We start from the raw sequence: 25,156 nt of genomic DNA, 5'->3' as shown, positions 1-25,156 counted from the left end.
AGTGAATTTAATTATGAGGTCCACATTTACTGAACCCCAGGCACAGAGATGAAAATAGAAAAAAATCCCCACCTTTCAGAAGTTTGATGTTGTGGGGAAGACAGGTAACTTGTTTTGATATTATTAGTGACCACAAAGAGACATTCTCAAAGAGACATTTCAAGGATTGATTTAGAAGCACCTGAACCCCTCTTGGGGTTACCTCTCAGGACTGAGTTACCCACTTTGGTTAACTATTTCAACTCTTGAATAGAATTTAGTTGCTATCTTACCACCATGAAACATTCCCTGAAGGCCTGAGAAAAGTGTTGGGAGTTCTTAGATTTGGTGAGAGAAGGTCATCATAAGATTTCATTTCCATAATGGAAGTGGGTAGCCTTCAAGTGGTCACCCTTGAAAGAAGAGAGGCCAGCTTCACCTTAACTGTCCCAAGAGCTTGTCTCTTTTTGCTGCAGACACAAGTTAACTGAGCCTAAACTCTGCCCTCTGGGAGCAGAGGGAACTGGTGTTGCTTTGGGAACTGGTGTGGTTGAAAGCACAAGACCCCACAATTTGATCTTTATGCTACCATATAGCCAGTGTGACTACTGGGCTTTATACCTCCTGCTTAATTGGGGTCCTTGGGCCAAAGTAACTAGTTATCTGAGTATTTAGAGACTGTGCAGATACTTGGATTAAAAAAAAAACCTTTCTCTGTGCAAAGGGGTACCTGAACTACATTGTCATGGGCTGAATTCTGTCCACTCCCTCCAAATTTGTATGTCAGAGTCCTAATCCCCGGTACCTCAAATGTGACTGTTTTTGGAGATAGGATCTTTAAAGGGGTAATTAAGTTAAAATAAGGTAATGAAGGTGGGCCCTAATCCACTATGACCGGTACCCTTATAAGAAGAGGAAATTTGGACACAGATGTGTGTAGAGAGAAGAATTTGTGAAGATAGGGAGAAGGCAGCCATCTTCAAGCCAAGGAGGGAGGCCTCAGAAAAAGCCAACCATGCTGACCTTGATTTGGGACTTCCTGTGAGAAAGTTCATTTCTGTTGTTTAAACCTCCCAGTCTGTGGTAGTTTGTATGGCCGCCCTAGCAAACTAATACATACATGATTTTTAAATGTGAGGATAACATTTGAGTAAGGGTATTGAGGAGATATCTCACTCAACTAAATGAGAAGTGTCTGTGTGCTCCAGCTTATTATATACACCAGAAGGAGTGATCAGAGATGACAAGTTGGGGTCCTAGACTAACAGTTTTATCTTCTTTCATCTAGTCTGATAACATTCTGGCCAAATAAACAGATACGGTCAAATCCAATTAAGTATATTCAATATTTATATTTGAATATTTAGATTAAAAAATTAATGTATAAAAACCTATCAGCCTATGAAGCACTGTTGACATAAAAAATACCTTTTTGACAAACATGGCTGGTCTGCCAAAGCACTGTAGTATATTTTAAAACACAAGTCTAAAGCTGTCTTATATACAATGAATTAGTCCTGAGAAAGTTTTCATTACAATCCTTTGCTAGAAAACAAATTTTTATTTTTCAGTCTTATCTAATATGTGTGTGTGTGTGCATTCACCCCCTTTCCTTTATCAACAAAATAGGACATTTTTAGTCTTCGAAAATGAATCCCAAGAAGCATACTATTGTAGTGTGTGTGTGTGTGTGTGTGTGTGTGTGTGTGTAAGTAGCTGCCATGCATGAAAAACATTAATAATTGTTTACTTTAGGTAAAAATAAAATAATTGATATCATTTGGTTAATTTCAGCCTCAGAGTGTATAGATGAAAAGAGTCACCTTGAGATGAAGTTGCAAGGTCTTTAATAAAAAGATTTACTCACATCTTCCAAAACTATTTCTTGTTCTGTGAATACACAATTCATATGGTGGCCTCTAACTTTATATGTATGAAAATATATAAAAATATTCAAAAGAAAACAATATACAGCTTCATCATATGTTGCAGGTCTAGCTCTGACTCAGTGCAGGGTTTTGCAATTGCACAAAAGAAATACTAAATGAAAATGTGCTTTGTGAAACGTTAAGTGCTATATCAATATATAATTATTTAAATATTTTAGATAATGCTGTGCTGTGGGGTATCCTAGAGGTTATTCTAAGACTCAGGGTCTCTGAACAGAGGAGAGAGTTGCAAATCTCCATTAGTATGTAACAAGGGATCAATTGGGGACCCCTCCTGAGGCCTTAAAATTAAGATTTGCTTCAATGTCCCTTTACTGCTACTCCAAGAAACCACTCCCTCTAAAATAGATCCAGAACCTTAGAGACAATAAAATCCGAGTGGAGAGAAAGCCACATCCTCTGCTTCCCATCATCAGTTTTGTTAATAGAAGTGAGTCTTGAGATTAAAATCAGGATTCATTCCAGAACTATCTAGTCTTGTCCCAGTGACAGGAGGAATTCTGGGTAGGCTCTAGCTGGGATGAATGGCCAGCCTCTGGGGTTTGGATTCAGTGAGGTTTCATGATGATTCTGTGAACCTCGAGTTCCATTTTATTTGTCATGTTTCTGTATAGCTATGTGGATAGACTGTGGCATGTAGAACAAAGGGAAGCTGCCAGCCCCATTAAATCTATTTCATGAATAAAGATATTTGCCTTCACTGTCCACTTTATATATATCAAGGGATATAGATTTGCTGGAATATACCAGGGATATCCTTTCCCCTCCCCTGCCAAAGAGGCTGAGACCAAAGAAGCCTAGGCTGGTATATAAAGATGCTCCCCAAGGGAGATCAGCCTCTTCTCTCCTTTCCAGCCCTCTAGTTCTGTGGGACCAGCAGGGAGAGGAAAGTGAGCCCAGAAGCAAAGTCAACAGCAAAATCTTTAGGATGAGTAGAATCACAGGAAAATTAAACTGTTCTTCATTGTATGGCTCTAGTATTATGAATTGACTAAAATTAGAAAAAAAGATTATTGATCCATTGGTGAAGATTTTTAATTGAACTTTGGAGATGGATTTAAAAGAGAGAGAGAGAGAAGTGGAATAGAGCCAAGAATAATTTGACAGCTTTAACCCTGATGGTAATCAACCCTCTAGAGTCATTAAGAAAGACAGGAGTGGGAGGTGAAACATCTGGAGAAATGTGAGCAGATAACGAATTGGGTGGGTTTTATAAAAGCTAAATGCTATCTGTAGGAAGTGAAGTTATAAAAAAATTTGAGGCAATAACCCCGAGGTCATACAGGGGTGAAGAGGGGAACCTGACTCCTGGGCAATTCTTCCAAGGAGATTGGCTACAGGAGGCACTAATTCTCCCAACCATATCCATGCAGTGGTCAGACATAGGTAGTCAAAAGCAAAAGACCCTATCTAAAAAGAGTCTTGTTATCCTGGCCTCCCCTACCCAACTCTGGTACACCCATCCTGGGCACTTCAGATCATGGCCAGCAGTGAGTGGGTGATGGTATCGTGGAGAGAGCACAGACTTTCAAGTCCTGAGGGTTTTGATTCAAAAGATGCTTCTGTCACTCAACTATTTATGGGACCTATAGAGGTATTTCTGTTCTATTAGCCTCATTTTCCTCATTTGGGGAGTTTGGATAATTATGACCACTTTGCATATTTTTGTAAAGATTATATGACATATCACATCTGACGTAGTATTTTGCACATAGTAGATGATGGCTGCATGTTGGTTCTCAAATGCCCTCATCACTCATTTCGTCTGCAATTACCGATTTAGTGCTAATTGTGTGTCCTATGCCAGGCATTGCAGTACAAAGATGAAGACACAACACCTGTCCTGAATTAGTTCATAATTTTGAGAAAGATACACATAAACTGGTAAGTATAATATGCTAAATAGAAGTGATAGAAATTAGCAGAAGGTAAAGGGACAGAGATAAGGTGTGTGTAACTAGGCCCTTGATGGGGGAGATCAGGAAAACTTTCTGAAAGAGGTGGTACCTGTGGTTTGTCCTATAGGATTCCTAAGAGTTAAAGAGGAGGCAAGCCAGGTGTTCCAAGCAGACAGCATGAGTAAGAGTCAGGAGTCAAGGAGTAGCATGGCTCACGTGTAGAACTCCCACATCATGGTGTGGCTGGAACCTAAAATATAAAGCAGAGAGCAGTAAAAGAAGAGGGTGTGAAGGAGGCAGGGAGCCAGATCATGAACTACTTGGCATGACATGGCGCGTGGAGATCACCCCCACCCTGGGTGCTTTAGCCCCTTCTCGTTCCATTGGTCGTATACGGTGTATTCTGACTTAGAGAAATCGATTGCCACGAATTATAGTATATGAGCAAATCAAAAAGGTCAAGTAGGGTGGTTGGGCAAAAAAGACCTGCATTGTATCTGGTAGTGTTACCTTGAATGACTTCCGTAGTTATTCCTAGCATGTCTTTCTAGCTTGCGATGCCATGCAACTAGGTGAACTTGCAAATAGTTTTTCACAAAAAGGGCTGGGTTCCAGAACAGCACAAACTCAGCCAGTCAGACCTTATGTATAGGCCAGTATTTCAATGGAGAGCCTGTAACAGTCTTGGCAAGCCCAACCTGTAATGATGACATGATGTACCGTGCCAGATCAAACAACGCTTTATAGCCTCTTCCCACCCTGTGAGTTCCTGGAGGAACCCTGAGGGGGGTCAGCGTCATCCCTGGGCCTCCAACACTGTGTCTCCAGGGAGGGAACATTTTCAAACAGCATTGCAGTCCATCTGATCACTTCTCCCTGGGACCAACTGCCATCACTAAAGCCATTCAGAAGTCCTCAACCTCTAAGTCCATAGAACAGCTGACCAACACAATTCAACATTGTTCTCTATGGTATTTCCAGAGCTTTCTATGGATTCTGAGCCGCAGCCTTGAGGGACAACCTCTAAGTCCTGCCAGAATCCATGAGATGTAGTTCTCTTCCTCTGCACTTGAGTAACATTCTGTGGTTGAACATAAGAGAATAAGTGGAATCACTTTGTACAATTATTTTGCAAGATCATTTTCATATCTGATTTCAGAAATCAGCTGTCAAAGTCATAGGATCTGCTAACCTGTATCCTAATGGGGCCAGTCAAGAAATTTAGATATGTGTTATGCATTGTGTAGATACGAGACAGTAACAAATAGCATAACTTTTAGTTGATGAAAGAATATATGCTCCACCAGGAATATTCTGCCTTTTTAATTAAAGCCTCTGAATTGGATCTAAAATAATACCGTGCTGGCCCAAAAGTACTGTTCTATGGGTTTGCTTCCAGCTGTCCTCCAGTTTGTGACGACCTCTCCCCAGCCCCAGCAGCACGTGAATTACATAGACTTGATCAATCTTCTCCATGTATTTCCTCTGCCATCACTTTTGAACACCATCTGTGTTTCTTGACCTCTCAGTGACAAGCTATATTTGTCACCTTAGCCGACATTTTCCAAACTTGTCTTTTGAATAAATGATACTGATGCATGAGGGTTCCTCTACCGTCCTCCTGTCTTCCCATTCTAGAAATATTTCCTCCTAGGAAGACCCAGAGAGGTTTTCACTGACATGTCATGGAGCTCTGACTCACCCAATCTGAAAATAATTGTAAAAGGGACTGTAAGGCAAGACTAAATTGGAAATTTAAAAGAAACCATTTTAAATGAGAAATGGTGACCTATTAGATAGGGCTTTCAAGAGACATCAACATGATGCACTGGGGCTTAAGGGGGAGCCCTGGGAAGCATATACAGTCATGAGGAGACAGCCGTTTTTATAAGAGAACAGAGATTTTTCAGATAAGGTTTATCGTGAAGTTTATCACACCATTCTACAGGGATTTTATAGGAAAGAACGATGATGAGTCCCTTTTCCACAAAAAAAAGGACTCCTAGTTTAAGTTCACAAAATAGCAGTCCTGAATGAGAGGATAGAATAAAGTCCACAGTTGACACAAGGGGGGCAGAAATCAAGAAATGACTTTTTCTCATTCATATCTGCTTATAGGGGAATATTGATTGGATAAGACATTCTGATAAAGCACATGTGCAAACAGAGAAGCAATTTAGATCCCAAAAGTTGACATCGTTGGTTCTCTTGAGTGATGCTGACACTCAGGCCCTGAGGTTGCATCGGTGCAGAAACTCACCCAGGGTTACATAATGAATTCACAGCACTGGTACCCAGCTCTCTCCTCCATCCTACAGGATGCCTGTCTTAGGCCATTTTACGAAGAGACCTTGAGTCATCACTCACAACAACAGATCATTGAAAAAACTGAAACCATTAGTTTGATCCAGATTATCTAATATTTGTGTTTATCAACATACACTAAATGAATCCTTTGATTGTTGGCCAGTCATTCACCATATATATTCCATGTTGACCAAAATACTTACATGGTTTCTGTAAACTGATCATCATTGGCACATTAAAAATAATAGTATGATGATAATTTAAACATTTTTATGGTATCTATTATTGTTCTTTTATAAATTGTACTTTATTTAAACAAAATAGAAAATGGTGTATTAAACTTAAAATCCCAACTCTTTTATTTAGTTTAATTTTTTGTTTTTTTTTAACGTTTTATTTATTTTTGAAACAGAGAGAGACAGAGCATGAACAGGGGAGGGGCAGAGAGAGAGGGAGACACAGAATCTGAAACGGGCTCCAGGCTCCGAGCTGTCAGCACAGAGCCCAATGCGGGGCTCAAACTCACGGACCATGAGATCATGACCTGAGCCGAAGTCGGACGCTTAACCGACTGAGCCACCCAGGCGCCCCTATTTAGTGTAATTTTTCTTTAATTCCAGTATAACAAATATACAGTGTTATATTTGCTTCAGATGTACAATATAGTGATTCAGCAATTCTATACATTACTCAGTGCTCATCACAGTAAATGTACTCTTAGTCCCCTTCACCTGTTTCACCCAGCCCCCACACTCACCTTCCCTCTGCTTGTTCTTTATATTTAAGAGTCTTTTTTCATTTGTCTCTTTTTATCTTTGTTCATTTATTTTATTTCTTAAATTCCACATTTGAGTGAAATTGTATGGTATCTGTCTTTATCTAACTGACTTATTTCACTTAGAATTAAACCCTCTACATCCATCCATATTGTTCCAAATGGCAAGATTTCATTCCTTTTTTATGGCTAAATAGTATTCCATCGAATATTCCACTCCTTCTTTACCTGTTTATCTATTAGTGGACACTTGTGTTGCTTCCATAATTTGGCTGTTGTAAATAATGCTGCAATAAACATAGGGGTGCATGTATCTTTTCAAATTATTTTTCATATTCCTTGGGTAAATACCCAGTAGTGGAATTACTGGATAATATTGGTAATTTAATTTTTTTTTTAATTTTTAATTTTTAGGAACCTCCATTGTGTTTTCCAAAGTGACTGCACCAGTTTACATTCTTCCCAACAGTGGAAAAGCGTTCCTTGCCAGCACTTGTTCCTTGTTTTTCATTTTAGACATTGCAACAGGTGTGAGGTGGTATCTCATTGTAGTTTAGATTTGCATTTCCCTGATGATGACTGATGTTGAGCATATTTTCATGTGTCTATTGGCCATCTGTATGTCTTCTTCAGAGAAATGTCTGTTCATGTCTTCTGCCCATTTTTAATTGTATTATTTGTGTTTTTTGGAGTTGAGTTGTGTAAGTTCTTTATATAGTTTGGATCCTAGACCTTTAGCAGATATGTCATTTGCAAATATCTTTGCCCATTCAGTAGGTTGTCTTTTTGTTTTGTTGATTGTTTCCTTCATTGTGTAGAAGCTTCTAATTTTATGTAGTCCCAGTAGTTTATTATTACTTTTGTTTTCTTTGCCTCAGAAGACAGATCTAGAAAAATGTTGCTGTGGACAATGTCAGAGAAATTATTGCCTGTGTTCTCTTCTAGAATATTTATGATTTCAGCCCTCACATTTGGGTCTGTAATCCATTAAATCCCATCTCTTTACATCAATTATTTATTTATTTATTTGAAAGACAGAGTGCTAGCAAGGGAGGGGCAGAGAGAGAGAGAGAGAGAGAGAGACAGAGAGAGACAGAGAGAGACAGAGAGAATGAATCCCAAGCAGGCTCCATATCCAGGGCAAAGCCTGACATGGGGCTCAATCAAGACCTGAGCCAAAATCAAGAGTCAGACACTTAACTGACTGAGCCACCCAGGTGCCGCACCAACTCTTTACATTAATTTAAATCACATTCTGATCCTACAGGCATGATTTGTGTCCATTTTGTTAAAATGAGCATGTCCATATTATCTTGTAGTTTTCACTTAATATAAAATAAGTGAAATTACTTTATTTTGAAAGTTTTCTAGGACTCTCCAAGGATTCCTGTAAAGTATGATTTTTTTAAAAACAATTCCAATAGCATCAGATACAGAGCTTAAAGCAGACAAGTGAGAGCTTCCTGTCATGGCCACAGTACAAACCCCACCCACCAGCAAACCACGTGATACACAGATCTGGGGCCACATGGGGTGGGCCTAATCCCTGAGGTCTGCCCCAGTTTTCAGCTCTCATCACTGCATGATGTCCAATGTGCTCAGATAAGGCCTGGCCTCAACGAGAAAAATAAATAGGATCAGCCCTCACATTGGGCCAATAGTTTATCCCATGCAGGGTTTGTTCTAATATCAAACCATGATCGTGATGGTGATATCCATAATAAAGCTAATAGTACAAGCAAGTCTCATTTATTGTGCCAAGGATTTCCCTAAATAATATTCAAAAGAAGTGTAGTGTCGTTCATATCTGGAAGCCCGAACCTAGATACTTCAAAGGTGTTAACAGGCTTTCTTCTAAAACTCACGCAGGACCCCTGTGTTCTAAAATGGACTTAACTGGCTGAACATTTTGTATGTTCCAGTGTTAGAACAACAAAAATCCCCAGCCCTGAGCAAATGAGGCGTTTTCACCTCCTTCCTAACGTTTTTAACTCTTTGTGGGCAGAAACTTCCACTCCCACTCACCAAGCCACAGAGGATAAGCTCTGCCGTCCCACCACCCAGGGCCCAGGGTGTGCACCTGGCTGGCGGAAGGTGGAGGCAGCCATGCCGTGCTCCTTAGGAGGGCTGAATGCGGGTGCAGTGCAGGGAAGGCTGGGGAAGGGTGGTGCGGCCTTTCTAACACACAGCCTGTGCAAGCCGTCCGCCTTATAGGATGCAAATGCCTATGAGAGACGAAGTCCCAGGCCCCTTGACAAAGTGTCCTGCACCTGCAAAGAACAGTTCTGCAGGCCATTGCCGGGGGCCCAGCCCTGCTCCCTACTAGCATGTGCCACTTTATTCAGCCTCTCTGGGCCTCTCTTTATCTGTAACGTGGAGCTAAGAATAACAACAACAGCAATAACAACAGCAACAACAATGCCTTTCTCCAAGGGCTGTTAGGACGTTTAAATACAATCCTGCATATAAAGCTCTCACAGCACAGCCTGACATATAGCATGCATTCGATAAACATTAGCTATTTTTATAAACATTCAAATTTAAAAAAGCATTTAGCAGAGCTCCTGGCTCATAGTAAGCTTATGTAAGTGTTAGTTTTGTTTCTCTGCTTGATGTTAGTGTTTTCTCTGCCCTCACTGTCTCCTCCTTAGGTATCATGAGAGAGGGTGGAGTAATGTAAACAGTGCAGACTTTGAAGTCAGACCAACCTGAGTTCAAACTCCAGCTTGGCCACTTACTACCCGTGTGAACTGGGAATGTTACATAATGCTCAGAGCTTCAGGTTTCTCATCTATGGGATGCAGCGATTACCTCCTACTTGAGCACGTTAGTGGAGAGCAAAGCCCACAGCTTGGCACCTCCAAGGCACTCAGGAGACCTTCACCAGCTGCTTGTCCCTCCAGGACACCCTGGGTCAACAGTCAAGAGGCAAGGAGAATACCTGGGGCGTCCTCTCTTCTTCTTATATGTGTGTATCTCTGCTTCTCAGAATCACTGTGTGATGCAGTTAAGAAGGTCCTCATTTTATACTTTTGGAATATAAGGCTCAAACCCTGTCACACAGCACAGCCAGCAGCCAGCAGAACTGGATTCCAGTTCAGGTTATTTTGGTACCAAAATCTTCACCTTCTCACCATCCCACCCTGCCTTTTTGAGATAAGAGCATCTCTCTCTCTCTCTCTCTCTCTCCCTCTGTCTCCTCTCTCTCTCTCTCTTTTTCAATACCCAGTTGAAACTTCACATCCTGCCCCAGGTCAGCCCCAGAGCAGTAGGGGCTTGTTTTTGGGGTGTGCATATCCATACAGGCAGAAGGCAGGGGAATGAAGGAGCACATTCAGAGTGTGTCACCAAAGGGAAACTTTCTGAATCTTCCTCAATTACGTAGAATCCCACAGATATTCCTTCTGCTCGAAAGAGCAAAAATAGGTCTCCCGATGGGAAATATTCTCTTTAGTCTGCTGTTTTGTGAGGACTCTTTAGGATATGAACAAAAAAACCCAATTGAAACCAACTTAAGGGAAAAGTAATTGAATCCGACAGCTCACACCACAGGGGAAGGGTTGATTTCAGGTCTTTACGTGGGTGACAGGCCCCAAGATTCCTCTCTCCATCTCTTGGCCCTACTTCCTCTGAGTTGGCTACTTTCTCAGAATAGACTCCCTTTATGGTGGCAGTAGTGAGTTTAATGGTAGCACCCCAAAAGATATGTCACATCAAAATTCCTAGAACCTGCAAGTGGCACCTTGTTTGGAAAAGGGTTCTTTGGAGATATAATTAAGGACCTTGAGATGAAGCCATTCTGGATCACTCCAAGTAAGCCCTAAATCCAATGACAAGTTTTCTTATAAGAGTCAGAAGAGGGAAAAGATACAGATAGGAGAGGGCCATGTAAAGATGGGAGCAGAGATTGGAGTGATGTAGCCACAAGCCAAGAAGAAGCTGGGGAAGAGGCAAGAAAGGACCCTCCCCTTGAGCCTTTAGGGGGAGCGCAGGCCTACTGACATCTCAATTTGGCCTCTGGAACGGTGGAAAAATAGACTTCTGTTGTTTTATGTCACAGAGTTTGTGGTAATTGGTTACAGCAGACACTGGAAACTAATACAATAGATTTGGCTGCAGCAGCCACAGGGTCACATTATCACAACTGCGCTGAGGGACAGAGAGTCTTCTCCGTGTTTCCACAGAAGTTCAGGGACTTGCTCTGAAGCAGTCAAAGTCATCATGTGACCACCATAACAGCCTCTGTGGTCAGGGTAGTCTCAGCTGTCAGTCCCACCTCTCAACCCAGACTACAGACTTGCCCAAGTGGGAAGGTCAGAGTAAGGAGGAAGAACCCCCCAAACCAAGCCCAGGGCTGTTGTCTGCTAAATGCTCCTGAGGAGATAAATGACAGGTATTGATCATGCCGATACATCAAGAGCCCAGGTGGAAATCAGACTTACTCACTTTTACTTTCCGCATGGTCACTATCACCCTAAATATACTACAAACACACTACCACCATTTTGTTGAATGTTTGTCCTTTTGCAAACATAGATTTTTGACATCGTTTTTGAAATTCAGAAATGTTTTCCCTTTTCAATCCCTCCTCTATCTTTCTTCATAACTCCTCATTCATTAATAATGATGTTAAAGTTTGGGTCCCCTCCACAAATGAATTGAAAGCTGCTTGAGTCAATGCTGGGACTCCTCTTAGTTCCACCGAATTGTTTTCACCTTATATGCAGAGAGTTTCCATGTGAGGTAAAGTTCAGTTGTGTTCACATGGGGCCTGATGGTTTAACCTCCTCCAAGGACAAAAGAGGGCCTCAAGAGACTGCTTTTGGTAAGCTGGAGGTGGGGATGGGTTAAGGATTTGGTGAGTATTTCCTGGAATTTTCAGAGATCCACACTGTTACTAGAGCCAAACAAGGCTAAGGTAGGATTAGAAATCTTGAACCTGAATCATTTTCTGAGTATTAACCTCCCTAGCAGCCCTCTCTTCCCACCAAACCCTTGGGGAATGATATTTGATATTTGTCTGTTTTCCTCTAGCACATTTCGCCAGCATAAATGGTGTGTGTGTGTGTGTGTGTGTGTGTGTGTGTGTGTGTGCGTGCGCGCATGCGTGTGTGTGTGTGTGTCGGGAGACAGAGATAGAAAAAGAAAAGAAGATACTAGGGTACCTTCAATGTGCCAGCCTCTATGCTAAGTATTTGGCAGACTTGGCACAGGGCATGCGTTTTAGGTATTATTAGTGTTAACATTAATTATTATTACTAGTTAATTTAAGATTGATAGAAACTCTGTAAGATAGAGATAGAGTTTATTCCATTTTATATATAAGAAATCTGAGGCTCAGATATTTTAAGTGATGCACTTCGAAGATACCTGCTAAATCAGAGGCAGAACTAGCCAGAATTTGAACCCAGGTCTGTTAAGCTCCAAGCCTTTTCCTGTCTTCTGGCTTTAGGCATTCTGAATTCTGTAATTGCATTGTAAATCACTTAATTTTGTAGTTACTTAATGTTATTGAAATAGCAGAAAAAAAATAAAAATCTATAAATATGCAATTAAAACTAACAAAATTTCAGTAAACTTTTGGGGTATAATATCAATATACAAAAATCAGTTGTTTTAATAGATACCAATAAAAACAATTAGAAATAGTAATTTCTATATATATACTATTTATACTTTAATAATTTATGCTTTAATAATATATATACTATTTCTATATATATACTATATATATACTATTCTATATAGAAATAGTAATTTCAACATTTATAAGTGTTGTAATTCACAAATATTTACAAAATGTATAAGGTATATAGAAATACCTAACTAATTATCAACAATACTATAAAGACTACTAACAAGAGATGTGTGAGACCATAGGTAAAATATACATATAAAACTTTGTGATGAAACTAACAGAAGAAACTAAATTAAATAATATACTATATTCATGAAAAGGACAACTCAGTATCATAAATTTCTCTCTAATGGATAATAGACTGAATTCTAATAAAAATTTTGATAGGAGTTTAAAATAAATTTGACCAGGTGAATCTCAAATTTATATTAAAGTGTTGCCAAGAAGAGCCAAGATAATTCTTCTTTTTAAGTTTATTCGTTTTTTGTTTTGTTTTGTTTTGTTTTGTTTTTTGAGAAAGAGAGAGACTTGGGAGGGACAGAGAGAGAGGGAGAGAGAGAGAATCCCAAGCAGGCTCCACGCTGTCGGCAGAGTTTGATGTGGGGCTCAAACTCATGAACTGTGAGATCATGACCTGAGCCAAACCAAGAGTTGGATGCATAACCAACTGAACCACGCAGGTGCCAGGTCAGGATGACTCTTAATACTACTAATAATGGAAGATGCACCATGCAGAATCATGATTTTTATAAAGCTTGCATAAGAATAGACAAAATACCAATGGAAAGATTGGAAAGTCACAAAATAAGCCTACTTATATATAGAAACTTGTTTTTAAGAGACGTAACATCACAAAGTACAATGGGAGGAACAAAAGATTCAGTAAATGATACAGTAAAAATTAGCAATCCATGTGGGAAAAAAATAAATCATATACAAACAACAATGAATTCTAATGGTTTAAAGACTCAATAATAGCAAAACTTTAAAATTTTAGAAAGCAAACATGCAAGAGAATATATTTATTATTTGAGGTTGGCAAATATTTCTTAAACAAGAAATAAAACACAACACACAGCAGAAGTATTGATAAATTTGACTAAAAACATAGAAAACAACTGTATTAGAAAAGACACCCTGAACGAAGTTAAAATCAATAACACAAACAGGAAAAGTAATTTGTGATTGTCTTCCAGATTATTTAAAGAATAAGAAAAATTGACAAAAGATATGAGCATTTTATAGAAGAGGAAACCCAAATGTCCCCAAACATAGGAAATGATGCTTAACATTACTAATGCTCAGATACCTACAAAGTAAAACAATACCGATATATCTGTTATCACCCACCCTGTCTGTCATCTAAACTTTAGTCAAACATCTAAAAGTCTGGTAATACAAAGTGAGGATGAGAACATAGGGCGAGGAAACACAGATGCATTTCTAGTGGAGGTGTCAGTTGCTTTAGTCTTTTCAGGTGGTCATTTGGCATATCTGGTCAAGTTACAGATGTGCAGACCATACAACTCAGCATTGCCACTTCCTAAAAAGTTCTAGCACACGTGTGGAAAGGGCATATCCAAGGACAATCTTCTATAACATATATAACATATATAACAAAAACCAGAAACAACTAAATCTTCACTCATAGAGGCATGAGGAAAATACATTGTGCTTATTAAGAAAGCTGATGTGTAGCATTCAAAATAAAAAGATTAATCTATGTATATCAACATGAATAAAACTTGAAAATAGGTTACATGGACAAAAATCTGTGACAGGCTACTCATAATATACCATGAATATAAGTATCTTTAAATTGCATTATGTTATATATTATGTATGAACATATATGTATGAATACATATATGAATTATGCATATATTGTGTATGTGTAAAAGCTAAAAGTCCTAAAGGAGAAGGGTACATGAGAGCTTCAGGTTGGTAGCTTTCTCTGGGGTGGGAAGAGAATGGATTAGGTGGGGCTGCAGTGGAATTTCGAAGACTTTTAATGCTTTTTAATAAAAATTTTGAAGCAAAAATAAAGAAGATGCATTTGGGGTAGTGGTCAGAGAGTATATCCTAGAACATATTCACAAGAAAAGAAAGTCAATTTTCTAGCCTAAAGGTGACTTTTGGGTGAAGTCAAGATCTTAAGACCCATCTCACCCATTAGTGTGCAAGTATGATCATGGTCTTTGTATCAATTTCTTAATTATTTCCCCTTTTCTTTCTGCTTTTTCTTTGACCTTTTTTCCCTTAAATTTCTTTCTCAAGAGTTCTTAGACAGTAATTTTTGTCATCTAGCCTGTGGGAGAGGAGACTTGCATTTCAGGGCACCTTCAACTTGCCACCCTATATGCCAAGTACCGAGTAGACAACTAGTTAATTTGAGATTCACAGTAATCTTACAGGACAGGTATTGTTTAGCACCACTTTTACCCACAAGAAACGTGAAGGTCAGGGAGATTAAGCAATGCATTCAAGGTTCAAAGGCTAATCAGACAGGATTAGTCAGGATTTGAACCCAGGTCTGTTTGTTTCTTACATTCTGCAATCTCCCCTGGCAACTGTGTCTTACCAATAGACTTATGAACCATGCTGTACACTAGCCAGGGGGCTACTTACTATTTAAATTATTTGTGTGGCACTTCATGTTTGCAGTGTGCTTATTCCTATTTTATAGCTGGTCTCAGTTTATAGCATGCTTTCTACAACGACAGTTGTAAAGAAAAACACACACACAACCGTCTCTGCTTTGCTGGATTGAGTCACTAGGGATATTCACATGAGCATCAGCCATTTTGGAAGATGGTTATTAGGCATATTTCTGTTCTTTGCAAGCCTACTGATGACTGGCACGGTTTTCTTCTGAGCAGATAGGTCTTTAACACTCTTGAAATGGAGAGAGAAAGTACAATACGATCTTCAGTGAAAGTAAGCAAAATACATTCACGTATTACCACGTGTTGGGGCAGATGAAATGATAGATCACTTTTAGTCCTTTTAACAAGGGACTTTTCATTAAAAAGTGTTGTAAGGATTACTGTGGTCTTGCCTGGCCTGATGGGGGACAGCAAATGGGAGCCACATAATAACCATTACTCAAAAGCCTAAGGTTCTCTTTTCCTTTCTCTCTTTCTTTAAGAGATTTCCAGGCCTAGGTTTTTCTTCACAGAGATAAAGACAGAGGAGGACACAAAATCGCCCTGAGAATATCGGTAACAGGAGCCAGGAAAAACAATAGGACACTGCTTTTTCCTTCTCTGAAAGAATTGGCAAGCCTTGGCAGATGCCAGAACTTTGCGCACAATCACATTTGGGTTCTCTTTTGGAGGAGGCTCAAAGGTTTTGCTTTTTCCTCAAGGCAGAAAGATGAGGGAGGAGGGTGAGGGATTTCTCAGTTTCTCCAATGTTGTGACCAACTTCCTCACCTCCTCCATCACTGTCTTCATCCACATCCTTGTCATTATTCACAGTGTCTATAGTTTGAGCAATTAATTTGCCATGTTCCTGAGCTAAACCTAAAGTAGTATTCTCATTTTACGGGGAAGGTAATAAAACTGGTTTCTTAAGATTATTACACACACACATGCACACACACACACCATGTGCATGCATGCATATGGGCACACACACGCAATATTTTGGGGGGTAGTGCTTTTCAGGAATATGTTCCTTCCTGAGGACGCAGATTTTACAAATAAAAAGTGTTAACAAAAGATTTTGAATATCACATTAAAAAAAAAAACAAACAGAAGAAAATGTAAGTGAATCCCCTGTTATCCAGCTTCTAGAAGCAGCCACATTCCTTGGATCATGGCCTCCGGCCAGCAATCACATCACTGACCTCTGCTTCTGTCATCACATCCCCTTCTCTGAAAGGCTCTCCTGACTCCCTTTTTCCCTTATAAGAACCCTTGTGATTACACTGGGCCCACCTGGGTAATCCAGGACAATCTCAACTCAAGTCCTTAACTTAATCACATCTGCAAAGTCTCTTTTGCCAGATAAGGTAACAGATTCACAGGTTCCAGTGATTAAGATGTGAACATCTTGGAGGGCCATTTTTCTGCTTACCACACCTGTTTTTCACATATCAACAAAACTCTCTGGAGACAACTCAATGAAACTTACAAAAAAAATAAAAAGAGATGGTCCATTAATTATTAGGGAAACATCTAGGAAATCATGGTATCTTAGTGCCGAGAGGAACTTTGCATTCTGCTCTTGGTTGCAGACATGAGAAACAGAGGTCTAGTAGAGGAAGCCCATTGTCTGGCAGATACATGGTCAGGTGGGAGTAGCATGGTATCAGGAGCCCAACTTCCAGCTTCTGGCCAATGCTACGAAGGTCTGCATTAGTTCTTAGAGTTCAGAGAAAGACTGCTTATCTGTATCATGGAAAAGGTCAACAGATTAGTAAAGAAATCTTTGTAGAGAAATGGGATTTTGAGTCTGGTTCTGAGATGGAAAAACTCTAAGTTTCTGCCAAAAAGTCATTTGATCCCTCTTATTTCCAGAAAAGTCATTAAAGCATTCACATAATAATCAGACATTATAGTTTTAAATTTGGTGGAGGGCAATTAATTCAGATCTCTCACCCTTCTTGGGATTTATCTATGCCACTGTTTGAAGATCCAGCCAGGTCTGCTCTGCTGGGAGACAGGATACAGGTGCTGCTTGCCCACACTCAGTGGAATGCATCCAAACTCATGGCCACTGTGTGTGTCACTGGCTTATGATGTTTCCTTCCTTAGAACTTTCTTATATTTACTGTGATAATTACTTTAGATATAAATGTCATCTTAGAGGCCATTTACTATTATACTTTTTCATGGTCAAATTTATTGATCATAATCTCAACCCTTTCTTATAACATGACATGCACTAGAACATTCCTGAAAGGACCTTTCCCTGAAAACAGTTTAGGGCCTGAAAAGGATACATAATGGTTAATGGTGTGCAGGTTTCTCTGAAGAGAAATTCCAAAGCCAACAGGAATCAAGGGAGAAGCTGAGACCACATCAGTACTAATTGTTTTCTATGCTAATAGGGAAGAGCACCTGGGGAGAACTGACAAGAAATGAGGACATTACATTGAATTTTTTTTCCTTTACCCTAAATTGGATGCCTTTATGGCATTGGAAAGCAGTCATCATAATAATCCAGGGACCAAGATGGTACATTGAAAGATGTTTCTATCTTCTTCCCATGCAACCACAGTAGAAAAGCCCACCTCTCCAGTAGGAACGAATGTCACCCTCTCCTATTTCCCCTTCACCCTCTGTGCCTCTGTGAGAACAATTCACCTGCTGTCTGACTTGTATTAGTGCTATCTGGACAAGAGAGGGAGGCAGGGACTTTGCTTTTTATCTTATTAAAATTCGTTCAAAGGATCCTTGAGCTAGGGGCATTTACTTTGTGCTATACCCCCATAGATGCTCACCAATGCTCTTCTCTCTTCATTCTCTCTCATTGATTTTTTTTTTTTGACAATTACAATTATAGAATAGAGTATTGGGCATAGCACTGGGAAACGTGACCTCTAATTCCTTTTTTTTTTTTTAATGTTTATTTTTTGAGAGAGAGTGAGTCAGGGAGGCACAGAGGGCAAGGGAGTCACAGAATTCAAAGTGGGCTGCAGGCTCTGAGATATCAGCACAGAGTCTTACATGGGGCTCGAACCCATAGACCGTGAGATCATGACCTGAGCCTAAGTCAGATGCTTAATCCACTGAGCCACCCAGGCCCCCATGTGACCTCTAATTCTTATTCTACACTAAGGAGCTGTGTTGTTTTGGGTAATGACTTTCCACCTCCAGGCCCAGGTTTCTATTTTAGCAAATAAATTGAGTATGTAGGTTAAGTCCATGAGAAGATTGACGGATGGTTCTTAAGTTTTTAGAGTTTCAAACTCCTCTGGGAATTATTTGTGGACTCTCTACTTAAAAATACTATAGTCTTTGGACTAGATGCTCTTGAAAATCTCTTCAGTTCTATCAACTATTGTTATAGCAGATGCTAGGACCTGGGTTAATTACTTTTCTGTTTTCTTTCATTTCCTGTTCATAATAAACCTAGGAGTTAAGTATCATTATTTCTTTTGTTACCATTATTTTTGGAGAAAAGAAAATGGAGGCTCAGTGTCAGCCAGCTAGTTAGGAGTAAAACTGGACCCAGAAGACTTCATGCATGAGAAGCTTCTGTGTACAGGCATGTTGGTGGCTAGGAGACTAGGCTTAAATCCAGAAAATTATACCATACGTATTAAGTTTCAAGAAAAGGGAACGCAGTGTGAACACTCATTTATTTTAGTAATTTTGGCAAAAATTGGGCTGGTGGGTGATATTAGAACTTGGTTTGTTAGCCCACATGTGACAGCCAGATTACCCAAGGCTTAATGGATACTTCAAATAGCATGTTCAAGAATGGTTTCCCAAAATGATAATACTGATGGATGGATTTCCATGGCATATGCAAGGAACAAAAAGAGAATGAATAAATGGGATAAAATAGTCATCCTTACCAAACTTTTTTTCTGCAGAGATTCACTCTGGATTGCATTAATGTAGTCACGTATTTTAGAGCAATTTAAAATCAAAATAGCAATGTATTTCCTGGGAAATCCCATCAACTAAATGAGTGATGAACCAGGTCATAGGAGGAAAGTTCTTACCCCTCTAGTGAGCCAAAATCTTTGTTTGACTTTTCACTCAATTTTATGTTTCTTTTTGAAAAGTTACTGAAATTTGTGATAACGAAAACATTTCCAGATGTCTGAATTCTTTTCTATTTGCATGTTTCCCTACTAGGGACAGAAAGATCAGAGGCGGTGGCCAAAGGAAGAGGTAATGATGAGAGGCTCCTAGTGGTAAAGTGGGGTGAGTAGACAAGGGCAATTTCCTTCTATTCTTGCTGTTGATGACTGTCCCCATGGGACTGTTTTGTTGTTGTTTGTTTCCTTGTTGTGTTTTTTTAGACCTTTTACTCAAGGTCTCAGTCTGGTTTCTCCTCAAGGGTAGTGACCTAAGAATTATGACAGCTGGGAGTATCCCTAGGAGACCTGAGATCTGAAGCTAGATTTTATTAAATCAGAGGCTTGCCCTCCTCAATTACTGTTATGTGCTTTCCTACCTCCCCTTTGCTCATTTATTTCCTGATACCTCACTCTGTAAATTTTAATTAATTACATACAGAATCCTGGACCATCATCAAATTTGAAATTAGGATATACAAAACTAGGATATAATGAGAAACATATGGCCAAATGACTATGCAAGGAGCAACATCAGTTAAAATCTACAAAATGGGTTATTTTTACCAATGGCTTCCTATAACTCTGACTTCTTGATTTGGATTTGCTGATGGGAAAATAGTAATACTTGGATTTAGACAACTACTAGACTATATTGAGAAGGGGGGTGTCGTAGAAGCAGAGAATATAGGAGTATGACTTTTCGTGTTATCCCTTAGGACTGGAAGACATCTTGGGCCATTTCTATAACAAGATGCCTTTTATTTATCCACCATAAGGAAGCTGTCTCTGGAACCACATGTTGTCTTCCAGTAATGACATAGGGATGGAGGGTGAGAAAGAAAAAGAGAGAGTGACTGATTAATTCTCCCCTATCTAGTAGGACAAAGACCAGACAGTAGAGTGAACTGTCCTGACAGAATCCTTCAAACAGAATAAAAGGAAGAAAGAAACAAGGAGAGATAGATATTAATGCCTACCTCAGAACTGCATACCTAGCAGATGAATCCCAGAGTGGGCATGGCATTTCCATTTTTAGTCATATCACCGTAACATAATGGTTGTATGCATTTGTATGCACATTCAAAACACACTGAAAACTGTGTATATCTGTGTTTGCTGCTGAGGGTACAAAAGTGAACAAGAGAACATCCCTGCCCTCAAAAAGTTCACAGTCTAGTCAGGTAAGTAGACACCTTAAACAGGAAGCGTGTCCCATCCCATGTGATCACTTCTATAATGGGGTTTTACCAAGGGTAAAATATGAACACAGATACATCACCTCATCCAGTCTAGGGGAAGAAGAGGTAGAGACATAAGCATAGCTAACTAGAATGTATGACAAAAAATAGCACATCATTTAAAATGAGATCAATATCTACAGAACATCTAGGAATTAATCTACCAAGATTTACTAAAGTCCTTTGTGGAGACATTTCCATAAGTCTACGAGCAGATCTAAAAGAAAACCCCAATAAATATTTATGAATAGGAGGCCTTCCCATTGGAAGAGTCAATTGAAAACCACCAAATTAATCCATAAATTCAGTGACATTCCAGGCACAATTTCAGCAGGATATTGGGGGAATAGAAAGAGGGTTTGACAAGCTCATTTTAAATTTTATCTGAAAGGATAAGGTCTATGTTGTATCCCACCAGATATTAAGATACACCATAATGTCAGAGCAATAAATAAAAGATGTGATATTGGCCATGGTGCATACTTATAGACCACCAGACCTATAATTAGGTTACCACATAGGGTGAACTTGGTACAGTACCATCAGGAAACAGCTATATTTCTTTCTGATCTCTGACCTTTAGACACACGGTGTCATCCCTCATCCCAGCCCCTTGGTGACATCACAAACAGATCCCCACTTCCTGGGTAATTTCACTCATGGTTCAGATATTAACAAGTTTTATCAATTGTGGTACATATTAATTAAAAAGTGTGTTTCACGCCTAAGGAGCTGTTATTCCTTTTCCATCTTGTTCAGATCTGATAAACTCAGACCTGGGTGTTTGAGCCTCTGAGAACCCACGTGACTGAGAGAATAAGTTTCCAGTTACACTGTCCCTTTGGAATAAGTGACTAAATGTGGTATCGTAAGGCAAAGCAGCAGGAAAGAATGAAATCTACACACAGTACCGTGGAACAAGCATGAAAACCTCCATATCGGCGAAAAGGTAGAAAGTAGATTTCCGTTTATACACAGTATCACTTGTGCACATTAATAATACATTCATGAAAAAGAACAGCATATGTGTTTCAAAAATACACACAAAAACTAAAGGCCACATGCAGCAGAGAGGGTGCCTGGGCAGGAGCTGTGAGTCGGGGTTGGACGTGGCTGAGGAACACAGAGGAAAAATAAATAAACCAGAGAAGGCTTTGCTCAGGCTGGCGATGATGGTGAACCATGAAACAAGGGACAAGATAAACTCCACTCCGTGAGGGCAGGGGTGGTGCCCAATCCGAGCCCGGGAGCCAAAAGGGAACAGTGGGCACGTGAGGATGGGAGGAACACTGGGGCCCAGGGAATGGTGCCTGCTGTCACAGAGGCTGTCATAAAGTGCCACGTGCAGTGGGCTGACACCCAGAACCAACTCCGCAGGAAGTGGAAAGAAAAGGCAGATTCGGGAGTGGGAGTGTGACCCTGTGTCACGCGGCATCTCTGGCGGGAGGGACACCTGTGTGGCGAGGTGCTGGTTGCCAGGGAGGAGTGGCTGTGCCCGGTGGTGTGAATGCATCGCCACTGCGCGTGGGCCCTGGCCAGTTCTCGCTGCGTGCTCCCGCCTCCAGACACCGGAATTGGTCCGTGCGCCTCAAACCCGCGAACCCAGGAAACACCTGGGAAGCTTACTGGAAAATCCCAAAGCTGGGAACTCAGCCCCGGGGATTCGGATTCGGTACTTGTGGGGAGCACCTGGCACGAGGACCTTATGCAGCATCACTGGTGACTCCAGTTCTTTGGACACTTTTGACAAAAATACACACAGGTATTTACCGTTTCAGAATACAGATGCTGTCTAGAAATATCTAGTTGTTACATCAGTGCCCTCTGAAGACTGTCTTTGCATTTCTCAAGGACTTCCAGAGAATGTTAACATTAGGACGGCCGTGGGCAAGGGGAGTGTCCCAGAAGGCCTGAGCCGATTTCCTTGTGCACAGCTGTAGTGTGTATGATCAATACCAGCTGTATTCCAAACTTATTTGAACTCCAGCACCCCTCTTCTTTTCTGGAACGTTTCGTGGGGTTATTGTGCATTAGAATAGCCTGCGGTAAATACTGGGTCTCGTGAGGTTTCCCAAGCGCTTCGTGAAAAGCCCCTTTCGTTACCTTAGCTCTTTTGCCAGTGTCCTCCCTGCCACATGTGCAGACCTCTGAGGATGTCCTCTGGTCTCTGGCCTCCCTCTGCTTTTGGTTAACACTGCCCATCCTTCATCTTCTAGTTTGCCTTATCACTGCTGCCCTCACTCCCTCAACCACGTCCTGTCCTTGCCAGGCTGGTTTTTGGTGCTTCTCTGAGTTTTCCACAGCATTTGGTGCTCTTTCCTAGTCTCTTCTCCTATTACTGACTTTGCCCTCAGAAGTAGTTCATGTGCTAACGTAATTATGGAGAAAGATGCAATGAATTTCAAAGCAATTTTCAGAGAATAGTGAGGATGCCAACATCTGCAGATTTGTTAAAGATATAAAATAAAGAGATAACAAGGGATTGGGCTAATCTGAAAGGTTGAACAACAGATGGGGTTTGACCGCGTTCTTAAAAGAGTTCCCGCAGTAGCTCTGTAGCAACCAGCCTGAAGTATTAAGAGGCTCATTAGCCAAGAGTCAGTGATGTGGGTTGTAATTCACTGCCTCTACCCAGCTGAGTGACCTTGGATAAGTCATTGACCTGCGTGTGCCATAAATGCTCACCAGCACCCCTTCCTGTCCTCACCGTCAAAGACTGTTGAGGATTCTAAGTCCTCAGATCCTTCGTGTTACTGGATCAGTGTTTCTAAATTGGGAGAACGGATGACATAAAAGAATGACAACTTTATCTTTTGTCAGGCAAGGACATTTAAAAAATTATAATCTGTGACATTAATATTTTGTTAAATAAAGGATAATTTTAAGCATCCCACCAAATTAAGTAGAAACATCTATTTTAATAAGAGGGCATATGTAGGCATGTAGGTAATTGTAGACAGAACTCCTTGTGTACAGATCCTATTGTTTTGTTTCCAAGCTTGCTGCAGTGTAGCTGAAAAGCCTCCTTGCTGAGGAAGAGTAGGTGATTAGAAGGTGATGGTGGTGTTGAGGGGGTGACCCTAATCCCAGGGCACAGCGTCAGGGGCCAGGAAAGGGTCAGAGGCCTCACCTCCTGGCCCGTGGGAGATTGGGGTCTCTTTCTCCTTGAGGCACTCATCAGGTGAGTTGGAAGAGTTTTCTAAACATCATGATGAAACCAGGAAACACTTTCCTACTCATTAAACTTCTCATATGAGTTTAATACATTTATTTACAAAACCTTTAGGTAACGCTTTGTCGTAATTTCCGTAGCCTTCTAAAATACAGCGGTCTATGGTGATTCAGGAAGCAATGATGATTTGTATCAATTTAATTGTCCCTTTTGATACTTGATATTCACGGCAAACATCTTGTTCTGCTTTGTTCTAGGTGGCTAGTGTTACTATATACATCCCATATGGGATTACGGTTGTGGGTGAATGAATGAAGGGGAAAGCATTCAGGCTAGTCTCATGGGACAGAAATAGTGAAGGGATGAAGCACAAGAGATTTGAAAGGTTTCTCTGGGCTTGGAGAAGAACCAAGTCTGGCAAGGGGGGGGGGGGAAGAATCTTTAAATTCTTTGATTCCCACAAAATTTTAAGGCTCTTGGCTTTCCCTTGAGAATTTTGATACACTCAGTGAAGATGAGAAAGTTGGGTTTTTTTCATCCATACAAAGCACAGTCTTGATTTGGGGAGTTGAGTGGCTATCTTGATTTTGAACTTGTTTACTGCTAGAAAATAATGGCTTCCTGTTTTTGACAAGGGAGCAACATCAAAAAAGGTTTACGAACGAAAATTAAAAGGTTTCTTGGACAGCAAATACACCAGCAGTATTTTGGAAATCAGTCCTAAGTGAATCTGAAAACAGAGTAACCATCCCCTGAAAGGCACATGAGCTTGGTAACTAATGTGAAAATTGTTTAATAAATGGCAATTTAGTCTAAATACAGTCTTCTAATGAAGGGTAGGAATGTTCCCTAATAGCCAGCTCCATTCATTTCAGCTTTTAGGGTAACACAAAGCATGTTTTCCTATGGCAGTCAGTCTTAACAAAAATCTCTGGGTCTCTCTAGAAAAGGTCTAATTTAGTGGGAAGATAAATGCTAATGTTGGTTTGAATTTCAGGTGTTTGATGCATCTTTGTATACACTCAGTTACGAATTTAGGGTCTGTGATGGGCTAGCTTCTGAGGCTTCAGAGATGAACAAGACACAGTCTATCACCTCAAAAAGTTTACGGTCTAGTGCAGAGGTCACTAAACGTTTTTGTAATGCACCAGATGGTAAATAGTTTAGACTTGTGAGCATAAGCTCTTTGTTGTGATTACTCAACTCTGCATTGTACTGTGAAAACATCCATAGGATAATGCACAAGCAAAGTCATGGCCTGTTTCAATAAAACTTTATTTACAAAAATAGGCAGGAGGTAGGATTTGGCCAATGAACTAGTGTGCTAACTCCTGGACTAGTGATAGAGATAGCTTATGGGAATTGGCAATTATAACACAAGGTAAGATGTTTTGTAATTAAGCTGCTTTGTGAACTTGAAGAAAAGGATTGATTCTGTTT

Source organism: Panthera tigris, chromosome A2 (genome assembly GCF_018350195.1).
Source record: "Panthera tigris isolate Pti1 chromosome A2, P.tigris_Pti1_mat1.1, whole genome shotgun sequence".
Classification (NCBI taxonomy): Eukaryota; Metazoa; Chordata; class Mammalia; order Carnivora; family Felidae; genus Panthera; species Panthera tigris.
This window is presented reverse-complemented; position numbering follows the sequence as displayed.